Below are 17,500 nucleotides of genomic sequence, written 5' to 3'. Positions count from 1 at the left end.
AAAAAATTGTCAGCCCGCTTCCTCCGGGTTGACCTGGTGGCCGAGCGGGGACTTGGACAATCTTTCGGACTTGGAAAAAAAAATTTCAGCCCGCTTCCTCCGGGTTGACCTGGTGGCCGAGCATCTCACCGTCCCCGGACGCAGCGAGGGACTGCCTCCCGGCCGTCAGGATCGGGCCCCTGGAAGTCTGGGTGGGGTGCGGGGGGGGGGGGGGAATTGCCCGACGCCTCCGAGGAGCGCTACCGGGGCGGGCCGGGCCCCCCCTGCTCGAAAAGGAAAAGAAGGATCGGGCCCACGAGAGACAGGGACCCGGCCGCCAGGCAGGCCGACCTGGGTTCACCGTCCCCGGCCGCAGCGAGGGACTGCCTCCCGGCTGACTGGATCGGGCCCCTGGAAGTCTGGAAAAAGTTTAACCCGACGCCTCCGAGGAGGGGGCGCCCAGGGAAGGAGGGAGAACCGGGTTGACCTGGCAAAGCGGCCACCAGGTATACCAGTTAAAACCTATGGGTTGACCCGGTGGCCGGAAAGCATACCGGCCAGCCAGGTGAACCCCGTTCGATTCCACGGGTTGACCTGGTGCCCGGGAGGGGACTCGGACGGTTCCCCCCGGGGTACGCCTTCCTCGGCCCGAAGGAACAGGGTGCGAACCAGGCGCGGGGGCGGGGCGGGGAACCGCTGGAACCGCTGGGGGACGGGGAGACGGGGAGGGGGGGAATGGATCGGGCCTGCCGGGACCCGGCCGCCAGGCAAGCCGCCCCGGGCTCACCCTCCCTGGCCGCAGCGAGGGACTGCCCCCCCCCCCACCCCCGGCTGACAGGATCGGGCCCGCTGGAAGTCCGGGAAAATATTTTTCCCGACGCCGGAGGGAGGGGGGGGGGGGAGGGGAAGGGGCTCTGACGGGCCAGCCCGGGCCCCGGAGCTTGAAAAGGAAAAAAAAGGATCGGGCCCGCGAGAGACGGGGGCCCTGCCGCACGGGGCAGTCCGACCGGGGCTCGCCGTGCGGCAGGCCCGGGCGCCGGCAGGGGAAAGCGGGCGAGGAGGCGCGGAGCCGGGTGCCTACGGCCATACCGGACCGAACGCCCCCGATCCCGTCCGATCTCGGAAGGTAAACCGTCCCGGGCCTGGCTAGTACTTGGATGGGTGACCGCCTGGGAATCCCAGGTGCCGTAGGCAGCTTTTCCCGGTCCGAGCCAGCTCTCTCTCCTTTTTCTGGGGAGGAAGGAGAAGGGGGGGGGGGGGCGGGCCAGAAAGCCCCTCGTCGCTCCTGCCGAGTCGGAGGTCGCGGCCGCAGGTCACGGGTCGGGGCGCCTGGGGTCCGGCTCCCCCCAACACCCACCCGGCTTCCTCCGCGGAGGACCCCCGGCCACCGAAGCCGCTGGGGGAGACCCCGGGCATGGGGCGGACTGGCCCGGCCCCTCCCGGCCCCCCTGCGCCCGGCCGCCGGCCCGCGGGACCGCCCCGAATCCCCCCGCGGCCACCCAGGCGAGGCCTGGCCTGGAGGGCCCCACGGCGGGTGTCAGGCTCCCCGCCGCTTGCCCCACCGGGGACCCACGGCCACCGAAGCCGCTGGGGGGAGACCCCGGGCATGGGGCGGACTGGCGCGGCCCCTCCCGGCCCCCCTGCGCCCGGCCGCCGGCCCGCGGGACCGCCCCGAATCCCCCCGCGGCCACCCAGGCGAGGCCTGGCCTGGAGGGCCCCACGGCGGGTGTCAGGCTCCCCGCCGCTTGCCCCACCGGGGACCCACGGCCACCGAAGCCGCTGGGGGAGACCCCGGGCATGGGGCGGACTGGCCCGGCCCCTCCCGGCCCCCCTGCGCCCGGCCGCCGGCCCGCGGGACCGCCCCGAATCCCCCCCCGGCCACCCAGGCGAGGCCTGGCCTGGAGGGCCCCACGGCGGGTGTCAGGCTCCCCGCCGCTTGCCCCACCGGGGACCCACGGCCACCGAAGCCGCTGGGGGAGACCCCGGGCATGCGGCGGACTGGCCCGGACCCTCCCGGCCCCGCTGCGCCCGGCCGCCGGTCCGCGGGCCCGACCCGAATCCCCCCGCGGCCACCCAGGCGAGGCCTGGCCTGGAGGGCCCCACGGCGGGTCTGCAGCTCCCCCCGGGCTTCCTCCCCCGAGGACCCACGCCCCCCCCTGAGCCGCAGGGGGAGACCCCGGGCCCGGGGCGGACTCGCTCGGGCCCCCCCCCCTGCGCCCGGCCGCCGGCCCGCGGGACCGCCCCCGAATCCCCCCGCGGCCAGGCAGGAGAGGCCTGGCCTGGATGCCACGGAGGACCCGCGGCCCCCAAAGCCGCAGGAGGCGCCCCCGGCCCCGGGGCCGGTAAGCCCCGTGTCGCTCCCCCCCCCCTCACCCCCCCCACCCCCCCCGCGCCTCGCTGCCGGGCACCGGGCACCGCCCCAGAGTCAGCCGCAGCCGGCCGGCCTGAGAGCTGCCCTCCTGTGTGAGACTACGTTGATACTAACCGGCCATCAGGCAGGTCAACCCCATTGCTAGACCTGGGTGGACCTGGTGGCCGAGCGGGGACTTAGGAAATTTTCCAGCCTTTTCCCGGGGCGTGACCTGTTGTCCCGGTGGGGACTTTGAAAATTTTACAGCCGCTTCCCGGGGCTTGACCGGTTGTCCTGAAGGCCCCCCACCCCCACCCCCACCCCCGGGCTCCTGCTCCCCTCTCCCCAGCCTCGGTGCTCCGCTCCCAGCCTCGGAGGCTCCCTCTCTGCGGCGGCTGCATCGCGTCCGAGGACGCTCACCCTCCGGAGGCTGGCTGTAAAGCCTGACACCCACCACCGCCGCCGCCCCGATTCTCCGAGGGGCGACTCTGAGGCCTCCCCCCACCCCCGGACCACCCTGGAGACGACTGCTAAGCCCCCACCCCCGGCCAGTCTAGGGGAAGACTGCTAAGCCTCTCCCCCCCCTGCCCCACCCACCCACACTGTCTGGGGGATGACTATTAAGCCTCCCCCCCGCCCAGCCTGGGGGAAGACTGTTAAGCCTCCCCCCCACCCACCCTGTCTGGGGGACGACTATTAAGCTTCCCCCCCGCCGGAGCGCCCGGGGGACGACTATTAAGCCTTCCCCCGGACTGCCCGGCGGACGACTGCGAAGCCTCCCGCTCAGCCTGGGGGAAGACTGTTAAGCCTCCCCCCCACCCACCCTGTCTGGGGGACGACTATTAAGCTTTCCCCCCCGGAGCGCCCGGGGGACGACTATTAAGCCTCCCCCGGACTGCCCGGGGGATGACTGCGAAGCCTCCCGCTTTGCCTGGGGGAAGACTGTTAAGCCTCCCCCCCCACCCACCCACCCACACTGTCTGGGGGACGACTGTTAAGCTTTCCCCCCCGGAGCGCCCGGGGGACGACTATTAAGCCTCCCCCGGACTGCCCGGGGGACGACTGCGAAGCCTCCCGCTCAGCCTGGGGGAAGACTGTTAAGCCTCCCCCCCCCCCACCCACCCACACTGTCTGGGGGACGACTATTAAGCTTTCCCCCCCGGAGCGCCCGGGGGACGACTATTAAGCCTTCCCCCGGACTGCCCGGGGGACGACTGCGAAGCCTCCCGCTCAGCCTGGGGGAAGACTGTTAAGCCTCCCCCCCACCCACCCTGTCTGGGGGACGACTATTAAGCTTTCCCCTCCGGAGCGCCCGGGGGACGACTATTAAGCCTTCCCCCGGACTGCCCGGGGGACGACTATTAAGCCTCCCCCGGACCTGCTCCATCTCGACTATTAAGCCCCCCTCTGTGGTCCTCAGGACCACTGCCGCGCGGCCCGCGGAGTGGGGTGACACCCGGGCCGCACAGCAAACCGGCCACCAGGTCAACCCATTGAATCCAATGGGTTGACCTGGTGGCCGGAAATCAAACCGGCCACCAGGTCAACCCATTAGATTCAGTGGGTTGACCTGGTGGCCGAGCGGGGACTTGGAAAATTTTACAGCCGCTTCCCCGGGGGTTGACCTGTTGTCCCGGTGGGGACTTTGAAATTTTTACAGCCGCTTCCCCGGGGGTTGACCGGTTGTCCTGAAGGCCCCCCACCCCACCCCCTCCCGGGCTCCTGCTCCCCTCTCCCCAGTCTCGGTGCTCCGCTCCCAGCCTCGGAGGCTGCCTCTCTGCGGCGGCTGCATCGCGTCCGAGGACGCTCACCCTCCGGAGGCTGGCTGTAAAGCCTGACACCCACCGCCGCCGCCGCCCCGACTCTCCGAGGGGCGACTCTGAGGCCTCCCCCCACCCCCGGACCACCCTGGAGACGACTGCTAAGCCCCCACCCCCGGCCAGTCTAGGGGAAGACTGCTAAGCCTCTCCCCCCCCTGCCCCACCCACCCACACTGTCTGGGGGATGACTATTAAGCCTCCCCCCCGCCCAGCCTGGGGGAAGACTGTTAAGCCTCCCCCCCACCCACCCTGTCTGGGGGACGACTATTAAGCTTCCCCCCCGCCGGAGCGCCCGGGGGACGACTATTAAGCCTTCCCCCGGACTGCCCGGCGGACGACTGCGAAGCCTCCCGCTCAGCCTGGGGGAAGACTGTTAAGCCTCCCCCCCACCCACCCTGTCTGGGGGACGACTATTAAGCTTTCCCCTCCGGAGCGCCCGGGGGACGACTATTAAGCCTCCCCCGGACTGCCCGGGGGATGACTGCGAAGCCTCCCGCTTTGCCGGGGGGAAGACTGTTAAGCCTCCCCCCCCACCCACCCACCCACACTGTCTGGGGGACGACTGTTAAGCTTTCCCCCCCGGAGCGCCCGGGGGACGACTATTAAGCCTCCCCCGGACTGCCCGGGGGACGACTGCGAAGCCTCCCGCTCAGCCTGGGGGAAGACTGTTAAGCCTCCCCCCCACCCACCCACCCACACTGTCTGGGGGACGACTATTAAGCTTTCCCCCCCGGAGCGCCCGGGGGACGACTATTAAGCCTTCCCCCGGACTGCCCGGGGGACGACTGCGAAGCCTCCCGCTCAGCCTGGGGGAAGACTGTTAAGCCTCCCCCCCACCCACCCTGTCTGGGGGACGACTATTAAGCTTTCCCCTCCGGAGCGCCCGGGGGACGACTATTAAGCCTCCCCCGGACTGCCCGGGGGATGACTGCGAAGCCTCCCGCTTTGCCTGGGGGAAGACTGTTAAGCCTCCCCCCCCACCCACCCACCCACACTGTCTGGGGGACGACTGTTAAGCTTTCCCCCCCGGAGCGCCCGGGGGACGACTATTAAGCCTCCCCCGGACTGCCCGGGGGACGACTGCGAAGCCTCCCGCTCAGCCTGGGGGAAGAGTGTTAAGCCTCCCCCCCCCCCACCCACCCACACTGTCCGGGGGACGACTATTAAGCTTTCCCCCCCGGAGCGCCCGGGGGACGACTATTAAGCCTTCCCCCGGACTGCCCGGGGGACGACTGCGAAGCCTCCCGCTCAGCCTGGGGGAAGACTGTTAAGCCTCCCCCCCACCCACCCTGTCTGGGGGACGACTATTAAGCTTTCCCCTCCGGAGCGCCCGGGGGACGACTATTAAGCCTTCCCCCGGACTGCCCGGGGGACGACTATTAAGCCTCCCCCGGACCTGCTCCATCTCGACTATTAAGCCCCCCTCTGTGGTCCTCAGGACCACTGCCGCGCGGCCCGCGGAGTGGGGTGACACCCGGGCCGCACAGCAAACCGGCCACCAGGTCAACCCATTGAATCCAATGGGTTGACCTGGTGGCCGGAAATCAAACCGGCCACCAGGTCAACCCATTAGATTCAGTGGGTTGACCTGGTGGCCGAGCGGGGACTTAGAAAATTTTACAGCCGCTTCCCCGGGGGTTGACCTGTTGTCCCGGTGGGGACTTTGAAATTTTTACAGCCGCTTCCCCGGGGGTTGACCGGTTGTCCTGAAGGCCCCCCACCCCACCCCCTCCCGGGCTCCTGCTCCCCTCTCCCCAGTCTCGGTGCTCCGCTCCCAGCCTCGGAGGCTGCCTCTCTGCGGCGGCTGCATCGCGTCCGAGGACGCTCACCCTCCGGAGGCTGGCTGTAAAGCCTGACACCCACCGCCGCCGCCGCCCCGACTCTCCGAGGGGCGACTCTGAGGCCTCCCCCCACCCCCGGACCACCCTGGAGACGACTGCTAAGCCCCCACCCCCGGCCAGTCTAGGGGAAGACTGCTAAGCCTCTCCCCCCCCTGCCCCACCCACCCACACTGTCTGGGGGATGACTATTAAGCCTCCCCCCCGCCCAGCCTGGGGGAAGACTGTTAAGCCTCCCCCCCACCCACCCTGTCTGGGGGACGACTATTAAGCTTCCCCCCCGCCGGAGCGCCCGGGGGACGACTATTAAGCCTTCCCCCGGACTGCCCGGCGGACGACTGCGAAGCCTCCCGCTCAGCCTGGGGGAAGACTGTTAAGCCTCCCCCCCACCCACCCTGTCTGGGGGACGACTATTAAGCTTTCCCCTCCGGAGCGCCCGGGGGACGACTATTAAGCCTCCCCCGGACTGCCCGGGGGATGACTGCGAAGCCTCCCGCTTTGCCTGGGGGAAGACTGTTAAGCCTCCCCCCCCACCCACCCACCCACACTGTCTGGGGGACGACTGTTAAGCTTTCCCCCCCGGAGCGCCCGGGGGACGACTATTAAGCCTCCCCCGGACTGCCCGGGGGACGACTGCGAAGCCTCCCGCTCAGCCTGGGGGAAGACTGTTAAGCCTCCCCCCCACCCACCCACCCACACTGTCCGGGGGACGACTATTAAGCTTTCCCCCCCGGAGCGCCCGGGGGACGACTATTAAGCCTTCCCCCGGACTGCCCGGGGGACGACTGCGAAGCCTCCCGCTCAGCCTGGGGGAAGACTGTTAAGCCTCCCCCCCACCCACCCTGTCTGGGGGACGACTATTAAGCTTTCCCCTCCGGAGCGCCCGGGGGACGACTATTAAGCCTTCCCCCGGACTGCCCGGGGGACGACTATTAAGCCTCCCCCGGACCTGCTCCATCTCGACTATTAAGCCCCCCTCTGTGGTCCTCAGGACCACTGCCGCGCGGCCCGCGGAGTGGGGTGACACCCGGGCCGCACAGCAAACCGGCCACCAGGTCAACCCATTGAATCCAATGGGTTGACCTGGTGGCCGGAAATCAAACCGGCCACCAGGTCAACCCATTAGATTCAGTGGGTTGACCTGGTGGCCGAGCGGGGACTTAGAAAATTTTACAGCCGCTTCCCCGGGGGTTGACCTGTTGTCCCGGTGGGGACTTTGAAATTTTTACAGCCGCTTCCCCGGGGGTTGACCGGTTGTCCTGAAGGCCCCCCACCCCACCCCCTCCCGGGCTCCTGCTCCCCTCTCCCCAGTCTCGGTGCTCCGCTCCCAGCCTCGGAGGCTGCCTCTCTGCGGCGGCTGCATCGCGTCCGAGGACGCTCACCCTCCGGAGGCTGGCTGTAAAGCCTGACACCCACCGCCGCCGCCGCCCCGACTCTCCGAGGGGCGACTCTGAGGCCTCCCCCCACCCCCGGACCACCCTGGAGACGACTGCTAAGCCCCCACCCCCGGCCAGTCTAGGGGAAGACTGCTAAGCCTCTCCCCCCCCTGCCCCACCCACCCACACTGTCTGGGGGATGACTATTAAGCCTCCCCCCCGCCCAGCCTGGGGGAAGACTGTTAAGCCTCCCCCCCACCCACCCTGTCTGGGGGACGACTATTAAGCTTCCCCCCCGCCGGAGCGCCCGGGGGACGACTATTAAGCCTTCCCCCGGACTGCCCGGCGGACGACTGCGAAGCCTCCCGCTCAGCCTGGGGGAAGACTGTTAAGCCTCCCCCCCACCCACCCTGTCTGGGGGACGACTATTAAGCTTTCCCCTCCGGAGCGCCCGGGGGACGACTATTAAGCCTCCCCCGGACTGCCCGGGGGATGACTGCGAAGCCTCCCGCTTTGCCTGGGGGAAGACTGTTAAGCCTCCCCCCCCACCCACCCACCCACACTGTCTGGGGGACGACTGTTAAGCTTTCCCCCCCGGAGCGCCCGGGGGACGACTATTAAGCCTCCCCCGGACTGCCCGGGGGACGACTGCGAAGCCTCCCGCTCAGCCTGGGGGAAGACTGTTAAGCCTCCCCCCCACCCACCCACCCACACTGTCCGGGGGACGACTATTAAGCTTTCCCCCCCGGAGCGCCCGGGGGACGACTATTAAGCCTTCCCCCGGACTGCCCGGGGGACGACTGCGAAGCCTCCCGCTCAGCCTGGGGGAAGACTGTTAAGCCTCCCCCCCACCCACCCTGTCTGGGGGACGACTATTAAGCTTTCCCCTCCGGAGCGCCCGGGGGACGACTATTAAGCCTTCCCCCGGACTGCCCGGGGGACGACTATTAAGCCTCCCCCGGACCTGCTCCATCTCGACTATTAAGCCCCCCTCTGTGGTCCTCAGGACCACTGCCGCGCGGCCCGCGGAGTGGGGTGACACCCGGGCCGCACAGCAAACCGGCCACCAGGTCAACCCATTGAATCCAATGGGTTGACCTGGTGGCCGGAAATCAAACCGGCCACCAGGTCAACCCATTAGATTCAGTGGGTTGACCTGGTGGCCGAGCGGGGACTTAGAAAATTTTACAGCCGCTTCCCCGGGGGTTGACCTGTTGTCCCGGTGGGGACTTTGAAATTTTTACAGCCGCTTCCCCGGGGGTTGACCGGTTGTCCTGAAGGCCCCCCACCCCACCCCCTCCCGGGCTCCTGCTCCCCTCTCCCCAGTCTCGGTGCTCCGCTCCCAGCCTCGGAGGCTGCCTCTCTGCGGCGGCTGCATCGCGTCCGAGGACGCTCACCCTCCGGAGGCTGGCTGTAAAGCCTGACACCCACCGCCGCCGCCGCCCCGACTCTCCGAGGGGCGACTCTGAGGCCTCCCCCCACCCCCGGACCACCCTGGAGACGACTGCTAAGCCCCCACCCCCGGCCAGTCTAGGGGAAGACTGCTAAGCCTCTCCCCCCCCTGCCCCACCCACCCACACTGTCTGGGGGATGACTATTAAGCCTCCCCCCCGCCCAGCCTGGGGGAAGACTGTTAAGCCTCCCCCCCACCCACCCTGTCTGGGGGACGACTATTAAGCTTCCCCCCCGCCGGAGCGCCCGGGGGACGACTATTAAGCCTTCCCCCGGACTGCCCGGCGGACGACTGCGAAGCCTCCCGCTCAGCCTGGGGGAAGACTGTTAAGCCTCCCCCCCACCCACCCTGTCTGGGGGACGACTATTAAGCTTTCCCCTCCGGAGCGCCCGGGGGACGACTATTAAGCCTCCCCCGGACTGCCCGGGGGATGACTGCGAAGCCTCCCGCTTTGCCTGGGGGAAGACTGTTAAGCCTCCCCCCCCACCCACCCACCCACACTGTCTGGGGGACGACTGTTAAGCTTTCCCCCCCGGAGCGCCCGGGGGACGACTATTAAGCCTCCCCCGGACTGCCCGGGGGACGACTGCGAAGCCTCCCGCTCAGCCTGGGGGAAGACTGTTAAGCCTCCCCCCCACCCACCCACCCACACTGTCCGGGGGACGACTATTAAGCTTTCCCCCCCGGAGCGCCCGGGGGACGACTATTAAGCCTTCCCCCGGACTGCCCGGGGGACGACTGCGAAGCCTCCCGCTCAGCCTGGGGGAAGACTGTTAAGCCTCCCCCCCACCCACCCTGTCTGGGGGACGACTATTAAGCTTTCCCCTCCGGAGCGCCCGGGGGACGACTATTAAGCCTTCCCCCGGACTGCCCGGGGGACGACTATTAAGCCTCCCCCGGACCTGCTCCATCTCGACTATTAAGCCCCCCTCTGTGGTCCTCAGGACCACTGCCGCGCGGCCCGCGGAGTGGGGTGACACCCGGGCCGCACAGCAAACCGGCCACCAGGTCAACCCATTGAATCCAATGGGTTGACCTGGTGGCCGGAAATCAAACCGGCCACCAGGTCAACCCATTAGATTCAGTGGGTTGACCTGGTGGCCGAGCGGGGACTTAGAAAATTTTACAGCCGCTTCCCCGGGGGTTGACCTGTTGTCCCGGTGGGGACTTTGAAATTTTTACAGCCGCTTCCCCGGGGGTTGACCGGTTGTCCTGAAGGCCCCCCACCCCACCCCCTCCCGGGCTCCTGCTCCCCTCTCCCCAGTCTCGGTGCTCCGCTCCCAGCCTCGGAGGCTGCCTCTCTGCGGCGGCTGCATCGCGTCCGAGGACGCTCACCCTCCGGAGGCTGGCTGTAAAGCCTGACACCCACCGCCGCCGCCGCCCCGACTCTCCGAGGGGCGACTCTGAGGCCTCCCCCCACCCCCGGACCACCCTGGAGACGACTGCTAAGCCCCCACCCCCGGCCAGTCTAGGGGAAGACTGCTAAGCCTCTCCCCCCCCTGCCCCACCCACCCACACTGTCTGGGGGATGACTATTAAGCCTCCCCCCCGCCCAGCCTGGGGGAAGACTGTTAAGCCTCCCCCCCACCCACCCTGTCTGGGGGACGACTATTAAGCTTCCCCCCCGCCGGAGCGCCCGGGGGACGACTATTAAGCCTTCCCCCGGACTGCCCGGCGGACGACTGCGAAGCCTCCCGCTCAGCCTGGGGGAAGACTGTTAAGCCTCCCCCCCACCCACCCTGTCTGGGGGACGACTATTAAGCTTTCCCCTCCGGAGCGCCCGGGGGACGACTATTAAGCCTCCCCCGGACTGCCCGGGGGATGACTGCGAAGCCTCCCGCTTTGCCGGGGGGAAGACTGTTAAGCCTCCCCCCCCACCCACCCACCCACACTGTCTGGGGGACGACTGTTAAGCTTTCCCCCCCGGAGCGCCCGGGGGACGACTATTAAGCCTCCCCCGGACTGCCCGGGGGACGACTGCGAAGCCTCCCGCTCAGCCTGGGGGAAGACTGTTAAGCCTCCCCCCCACCCACCCACCCACACTGTCTGGGGGACGACTATTAAGCTTTCCCCCCCGGAGCGCCCGGGGGACGACTATTAAGCCTTCCCCCGGACTGCCCGGGGGACGACTGCGAAGCCTCCCGCTCAGCCTGGGGGAAGACTGTTAAGCCTCCCCCCCACCCACCCTGTCTGGGGGACGACTATTAAGCTTTCCCCTCCGGAGCGCCCGGGGGACGACTATTAAGCCTCCCCCGGACTGCCCGGGGGATGACTGCGAAGCCTCCCGCTTTGCCTGGGGGAAGACTGTTAAGCCTCCCCCCCCACCCACCCACCCACACTGTCTGGGGGACGACTGTTAAGCTTTCCCCCCCGGAGCGCCCGGGGGACGACTATTAAGCCTCCCCCGGACTGCCCGGGGGACGACTGCGAAGCCTCCCGCTCAGCCTGGGGGAAGAGTGTTAAGCCTCCCCCCCCCCCACCCACCCACACTGTCCGGGGGACGACTATTAAGCTTTCCCCCCCGGAGCGCCCGGGGGACGACTATTAAGCCTTCCCCCGGACTGCCCGGGGGACGACTGCGAAGCCTCCCGCTCAGCCTGGGGGAAGACTGTTAAGCCTCCCCCCCACCCACCCTGTCTGGGGGACGACTATTAAGCTTTCCCCTCCGGAGCGCCCGGGGGACGACTATTAAGCCTTCCCCCGGACTGCCCGGGGGACGACTATTAAGCCTCCCCCGGACCTGCTCCATCTCGACTATTAAGCCCCCCTCTGTGGTCCTCAGGACCACTGCCGCGCGGCCCGCGGAGTGGGGTGACACCCGGGCCGCACAGCAAACCGGCCACCAGGTCAACCCATTGAATCCAATGGGTTGACCTGGTGGCCGGAAATCAAACCGGCCACCAGGTCAACCCATTAGATTCAGTGGGTTGACCTGGTGGCCGAGCGGGGACTTAGAAAATTTTACAGCCGCTTCCCCGGGGGTTGACCTGTTGTCCCGGTGGGGACTTTGAAATTTTTACAGCCGCTTCCCCGGGGGTTGACCGGTTGTCCTGAAGGCCCCCCACCCCACCCCCTCCCGGGCTCCTGCTCCCCTCTCCCCAGTCTCGGTGCTCCGCTCCCAGCCTCGGAGGCTGCCTCTCTGCGGCGGCTGCATCGCGTCCGAGGACGCTCACCCTCCGGAGGCTGGCTGTAAAGCCTGACACCCACCGCCGCCGCCGCCCCGACTCTCCGAGGGGCGACTCTGAGGCCTCCCCCCACCCCCGGACCACCCTGGAGACGACTGCTAAGCCCCCACCCCCGGCCAGTCTAGGGGAAGACTGCTAAGCCTCTCCCCCCCCTGCCCCACCCACCCACACTGTCTGGGGGATGACTATTAAGCCTCCCCCCCGCCCAGCCTGGGGGAAGACTGTTAAGCCTCCCCCCCACCCACCCTGTCTGGGGGACGACTATTAAGCTTCCCCCCCGCCGGAGCGCCCGGGGGACGACTATTAAGCCTTCCCCCGGACTGCCCGGCGGACGACTGCGAAGCCTCCCGCTCAGCCTGGGGGAAGACTGTTAAGCCTCCCCCCCACCCACCCTGTCTGGGGGACGACTATTAAGCTTTCCCCTCCGGAGCGCCCGGGGGACGACTATTAAGCCTCCCCCGGACTGCCCGGGGGATGACTGCGAAGCCTCCCGCTTTGCCTGGGGGAAGACTGTTAAGCCTCCCCCCCCACCCACCCACCCACACTGTCTGGGGGACGACTGTTAAGCTTTCCCCCCCGGAGCGCCCGGGGGACGACTATTAAGCCTCCCCCGGACTGCCCGGGGGACGACTGCGAAGCCTCCCGCTCAGCCTGGGGGAAGACTGTTAAGCCTCCCCCCCACCCACCCACCCACACTGTCCGGGGGACGACTATTAAGCTTTCCCCCCCGGAGCGCCCGGGGGACGACTATTAAGCCTTCCCCCGGACTGCCCGGGGGACGACTGCGAAGCCTCCCGCTCAGCCTGGGGGAAGACTGTTAAGCCTCCCCCCCACCCACCCTGTCTGGGGGACGACTATTAAGCTTTCCCCTCCGGAGCGCCCGGGGGACGACTATTAAGCCTTCCCCCGGACTGCCCGGGGGACGACTATTAAGCCTCCCCCGGACCTGCTCCATCTCGACTATTAAGCCCCCCTCTGTGGTCCTCAGGACCACTGCCGCGCGGCCCGCGGAGTGGGGTGACACCCGGGCCGCACAGCAAACCGGCCACCAGGTCAACCCATTGAATCCAATGGGTTGACCTGGTGGCCGGAAATCAAACCGGCCACCAGGTCAACCCATTAGATTCAGTGGGTTGACCTGGTGGCCGAGCGGGGACTTAGAAAATTTTACAGCCGCTTCCCCGGGGGTTGACCTGTTGTCCCGGTGGGGACTTTGAAATTTTTACAGCCGCTTCCCCGGGGGTTGACCGGTTGTCCTGAAGGCCCCCCACCCCACCCCCTCCCGGGCTCCTGCTCCCCTCTCCCCAGTCTCGGTGCTCCGCTCCCAGCCTCGGAGGCTGCCTCTCTGCGGCGGCTGCATCGCGTCCGAGGACGCTCACCCTCCGGAGGCTGGCTGTAAAGCCTGACACCCACCGCCGCCGCCGCCCCGACTCTCCGAGGGGCGACTCTGAGGCCTCCCCCCACCCCCGGACCACCCTGGAGACGACTGCTAAGCCCCCACCCCCGGCCAGTCTAGGGGAAGACTGCTAAGCCTCTCCCCCCCCTGCCCCACCCACCCACACTGTCTGGGGGATGACTATTAAGCCTCCCCCCCGCCCAGCCTGGGGGAAGACTGTTAAGCCTCCCCCCCACCCACCCTGTCTGGGGGACGACTATTAAGCTTCCCCCCCGCCGGAGCGCCCGGGGGACGACTATTAAGCCTTCCCCCGGACTGCCCGGCGGACGACTGCGAAGCCTCCCGCTCAGCCTGGGGGAAGACTGTTAAGCCTCCCCCCCACCCACCCTGTCTGGGGGACGACTATTAAGCTTTCCCCTCCGGAGCGCCCGGGGGACGACTATTAAGCCTCCCCCGGACTGCCCGGGGGATGACTGCGAAGCCTCCCGCTTTGCCTGGGGGAAGACTGTTAAGCCTCCCCCCCCACCCACCCACCCACACTGTCTGGGGGACGACTGTTAAGCTTTCCCCCCCGGAGCGCCCGGGGGACGACTATTAAGCCTCCCCCGGACTGCCCGGGGGACGACTGCGAAGCCTCCCGCTCAGCCTGGGGGAAGACTGTTAAGCCTCCCCCCCACCCACCCACCCACACTGTCCGGGGGACGACTATTAAGCTTTCCCCCCCGGAGCGCCCGGGGGACGACTATTAAGCCTTCCCCCGGACTGCCCGGGGGACGACTGCGAAGCCTCCCGCTCAGCCTGGGGGAAGACTGTTAAGCCTCCCCCCCACCCACCCTGTCTGGGGGACGACTATTAAGCTTTCCCCTCCGGAGCGCCCGGGGGACGACTATTAAGCCTTCCCCCGGACTGCCCGGGGGACGACTATTAAGCCTCCCCCGGACCTGCTCCATCTCGACTATTAAGCCCCCCTCTGTGGTCCTCAGGACCACTGCCGCGCGGCCCGCGGAGTGGGGTGACACCCGGGCCGCACAGCAAACCGGCCACCAGGTCAACCCATTGAATCCAATGGGTTGACCTGGTGGCCGGAAATCAAACCGGCCACCAGGTCAACCCATTAGATTCAGTGGGTTGACCTGGTGGCCGAGCGGGGACTTAGAAAATTTTACAGCCGCTTCCCCGGGGGTTGACCTGTTGTCCCGGTGGGGACTTTGAAATTTTTACAGCCGCTTCCCCGGGGGTTGACCGGTTGTCCTGAAGGCCCCCCACCCCACCCCCTCCCGGGCTCCTGCTCCCCTCTCCCCAGTCTCGGTGCTCCGCTCCCAGCCTCGGAGGCTGCCTCTCTGCGGCGGCTGCATCGCGTCCGAGGACGCTCACCCTCCGGAGGCTGGCTGTAAAGCCTGACACCCACCGCCGCCGCCGCCCCGACTCTCCGAGGGGCGACTCTGAGGCCTCCCCCCACCCCCGGACCACCCTGGAGACGACTGCTAAGCCCCCACCCCCGGCCAGTCTAGGGGAAGACTGCTAAGCCTCTCCCCCCCCTGCCCCACCCACCCACACTGTCTGGGGGATGACTATTAAGCCTCCCCCCCGCCCAGCCTGGGGGAAGACTGTTAAGCCTCCCCCCCACCCACCCTGTCTGGGGGACGACTATTAAGCTTCCCCCCCGCCGGAGCGCCCGGGGGACGACTATTAAGCCTTCCCCCGGACTGCCCGGCGGACGACTGCGAAGCCTCCCGCTCAGCCTGGGGGAAGACTGTTAAGCCTCCCCCCCACCCACCCTGTCTGGGGGACGACTATTAAGCTTTCCCCTCCGGAGCGCCCGGGGGACGACTATTAAGCCTCCCCCGGACTGCCCGGGGGATGACTGCGAAGCCTCCCGCTTTGCCTGGGGGAAGACTGTTAAGCCTCCCCCCCCACCCACCCACCCACACTGTCTGGGGGACGACTGTTAAGCTTTCCCCCCCGGAGCGCCCGGGGGACGACTATTAAGCCTCCCCCGGACTGCCCGGGGGACGACTGCGAAGCCTCCCGCTCAGCCTGGGGGAAGACTGTTAAGCCTCCCCCCCACCCACCCACCCACACTGTCCGGGGGACGACTATTAAGCTTTCCCCCCCGGAGCGCCCGGGGGACGACTATTAAGCCTTCCCCCGGACTGCCCGGGGGACGACTGCGAAGCCTCCCGCTCAGCCTGGGGGAAGACTGTTAAGCCTCCCCCCCACCCACCCTGTCTGGGGGACGACTATTAAGCTTTCCCCTCCGGAGCGCCCGGGGGACGACTATTAAGCCTTCCCCCGGACTGCCCGGGGGACGACTATTAAGCCTCCCCCGGACCTGCTCCATCTCGACTATTAAGCCCCCCTCTGTGGTCCTCAGGACCACTGCCGCGCGGCCCGCGGAGTGGGGTGACACCCGGGCCGCACAGCAAACCGGCCACCAGGTCAACCCATTGAATCCAATGGGTTGACCTGGTGGCCGGAAATCAAACCGGCCACCAGGTCAACCCATTAGATTCAGTGGGTTGACCTGGTGGCCGAGCGGGGACTTAGAAAATTTTACAGCCGCTTCCCCGGGGGTTGACCTGTTGTCCCGGTGGGGACTTTGAAATTTTTACAGCCGCTTCCCCGGGGGTTGACCGGTTGTCCTGAAGGCCCCCCACCCCACCCCCTCCCGGGCTCCTGCTCCCCTCTCCCCAGTCTCGGTGCTCCGCTCCCAGCCTCGGAGGCTGCCTCTCTGCGGCGGCTGCATCGCGTCCGAGGACGCTCACCCTCCGGAGGCTGGCTGTAAAGCCTGACACCCACCGCCGCCGCCGCCCCGACTCTCCGAGGGGCGACTCTGAGGCCTCCCCCCACCCCCGGACCACCCTGGAGACGACTGCTAAGCCCCCACCCCCGGCCAGTCTAGGGGAAGACTGCTAAGCCTCTCCCCCCCCTGCCCCACCCACCCACACTGTCTGGGGGATGACTATTAAGCCTCCCCCCCGCCCAGCCTGGGGGAAGACTGTTAAGCCTCCCCCCCACCCACCCTGTCTGGGGGACGACTATTAAGCTTCCCCCCCGCCGGAGCGCCCGGGGGACGACTATTAAGCCTTCCCCCGGACTGCCCGGCGGACGACTGCGAAGCCTCCCGCTCAGCCTGGGGGAAGACTGTTAAGCCTCCCCCCCACCCACCCTGTCTGGGGGACGACTATTAAGCTTTCCCCTCCGGAGCGCCCGGGGGACGACTATTAAGCCTCCCCCGGACTGCCCGGGGGATGACTGCGAAGCCTCCCGCTTTGCCTGGGGGAAGACTGTTAAGCCTCCCCCCCCACCCACCCACCCACACTGTCTGGGGGACGACTGTTAAGCTTTCCCCCCCGGAGCGCCCGGGGGACGACTATTAAGCCTCCCCCGGACTGCCCGGGGGACGACTGCGAAGCCTCCCGCTCAGCCTGGGGGAAGACTGTTAAGCCTCCCCCCCACCCACCCACCCACACTGTCCGGGGGACGACTATTAAGCTTTCCCCCCCGGAGCGCCCGGGGGACGACTATTAAGCCTTCCCCCGGACTGCCCGGGGGACGACTGCGAAGCCTCCCGCTCAGCCTGGGGGAAGACTGTTAAGCCTCCCCCCCACCCACCCTGTCTGGGGGACGACTATTAAGCTTTCCCCTCCGGAGCGCCCGGGGGACGACTATTAAGCCTCCCCCGGACTGCCCGGGGGACGACTGCGAAGCCTCCCGCTCAGCCTGGGGGAAGACTGTTAAGCCTCCCCCCCCCCCCACCCACCCACACTGTCTGGGGGACGACTATTAAGCTTTCCCCCCCGGAGCGCCCGGGGGACGACTATTAAGCCTTCCCCCGGACTGCCCGGGGGACGACTGCGAAGCCTCCCGCTCAGCCTGGGGGAAGACTGTTAAGCCTCCCCCCCACCCACCCTGTCTGGGGGACGACTATTAAGCTTTCCCCTCCGGAGCGCCCGGGGGACGACTATTAAGCCTCCCCCGGACTGCCCGGGGGATGACTGCGAAGCCTCCCGCTTTGCCTGGGGGAAGACTGTTAAGCCTCCCCCCCCACCCACCCACCCACACTGTCTGGGGGACGACTGTTAAGCTTTCCCCCCCGGAGC

At 68.1% G+C, this 17,500-nt stretch overlaps 1 non-coding gene across 1 annotated transcript; it reads left to right on the top strand.

The window, feature by feature from the left end:
- Positions 1-1,054: 1,054 nt before the first annotated feature.
- Positions 1,055-1,173, top strand: LOC135889837 (5S ribosomal RNA). Its single transcript, XR_010562161.1, has one exon. It is a non-coding gene; the product is annotated as a 5S ribosomal RNA (ribosomal RNA).
- The last annotated feature ends 16,327 nt before the right edge of the window (positions 1,174-17,500 follow it).

The sequence above is a fragment of the Emys orbicularis genome, chromosome 15, assembly GCF_028017835.1.
Source record: "Emys orbicularis isolate rEmyOrb1 chromosome 15, rEmyOrb1.hap1, whole genome shotgun sequence".
In the NCBI taxonomy this organism is placed as follows: Eukaryota; Metazoa; Chordata; order Testudines; family Emydidae; genus Emys; species Emys orbicularis.
This window is presented reverse-complemented; position numbering and strand designations above follow the sequence as displayed.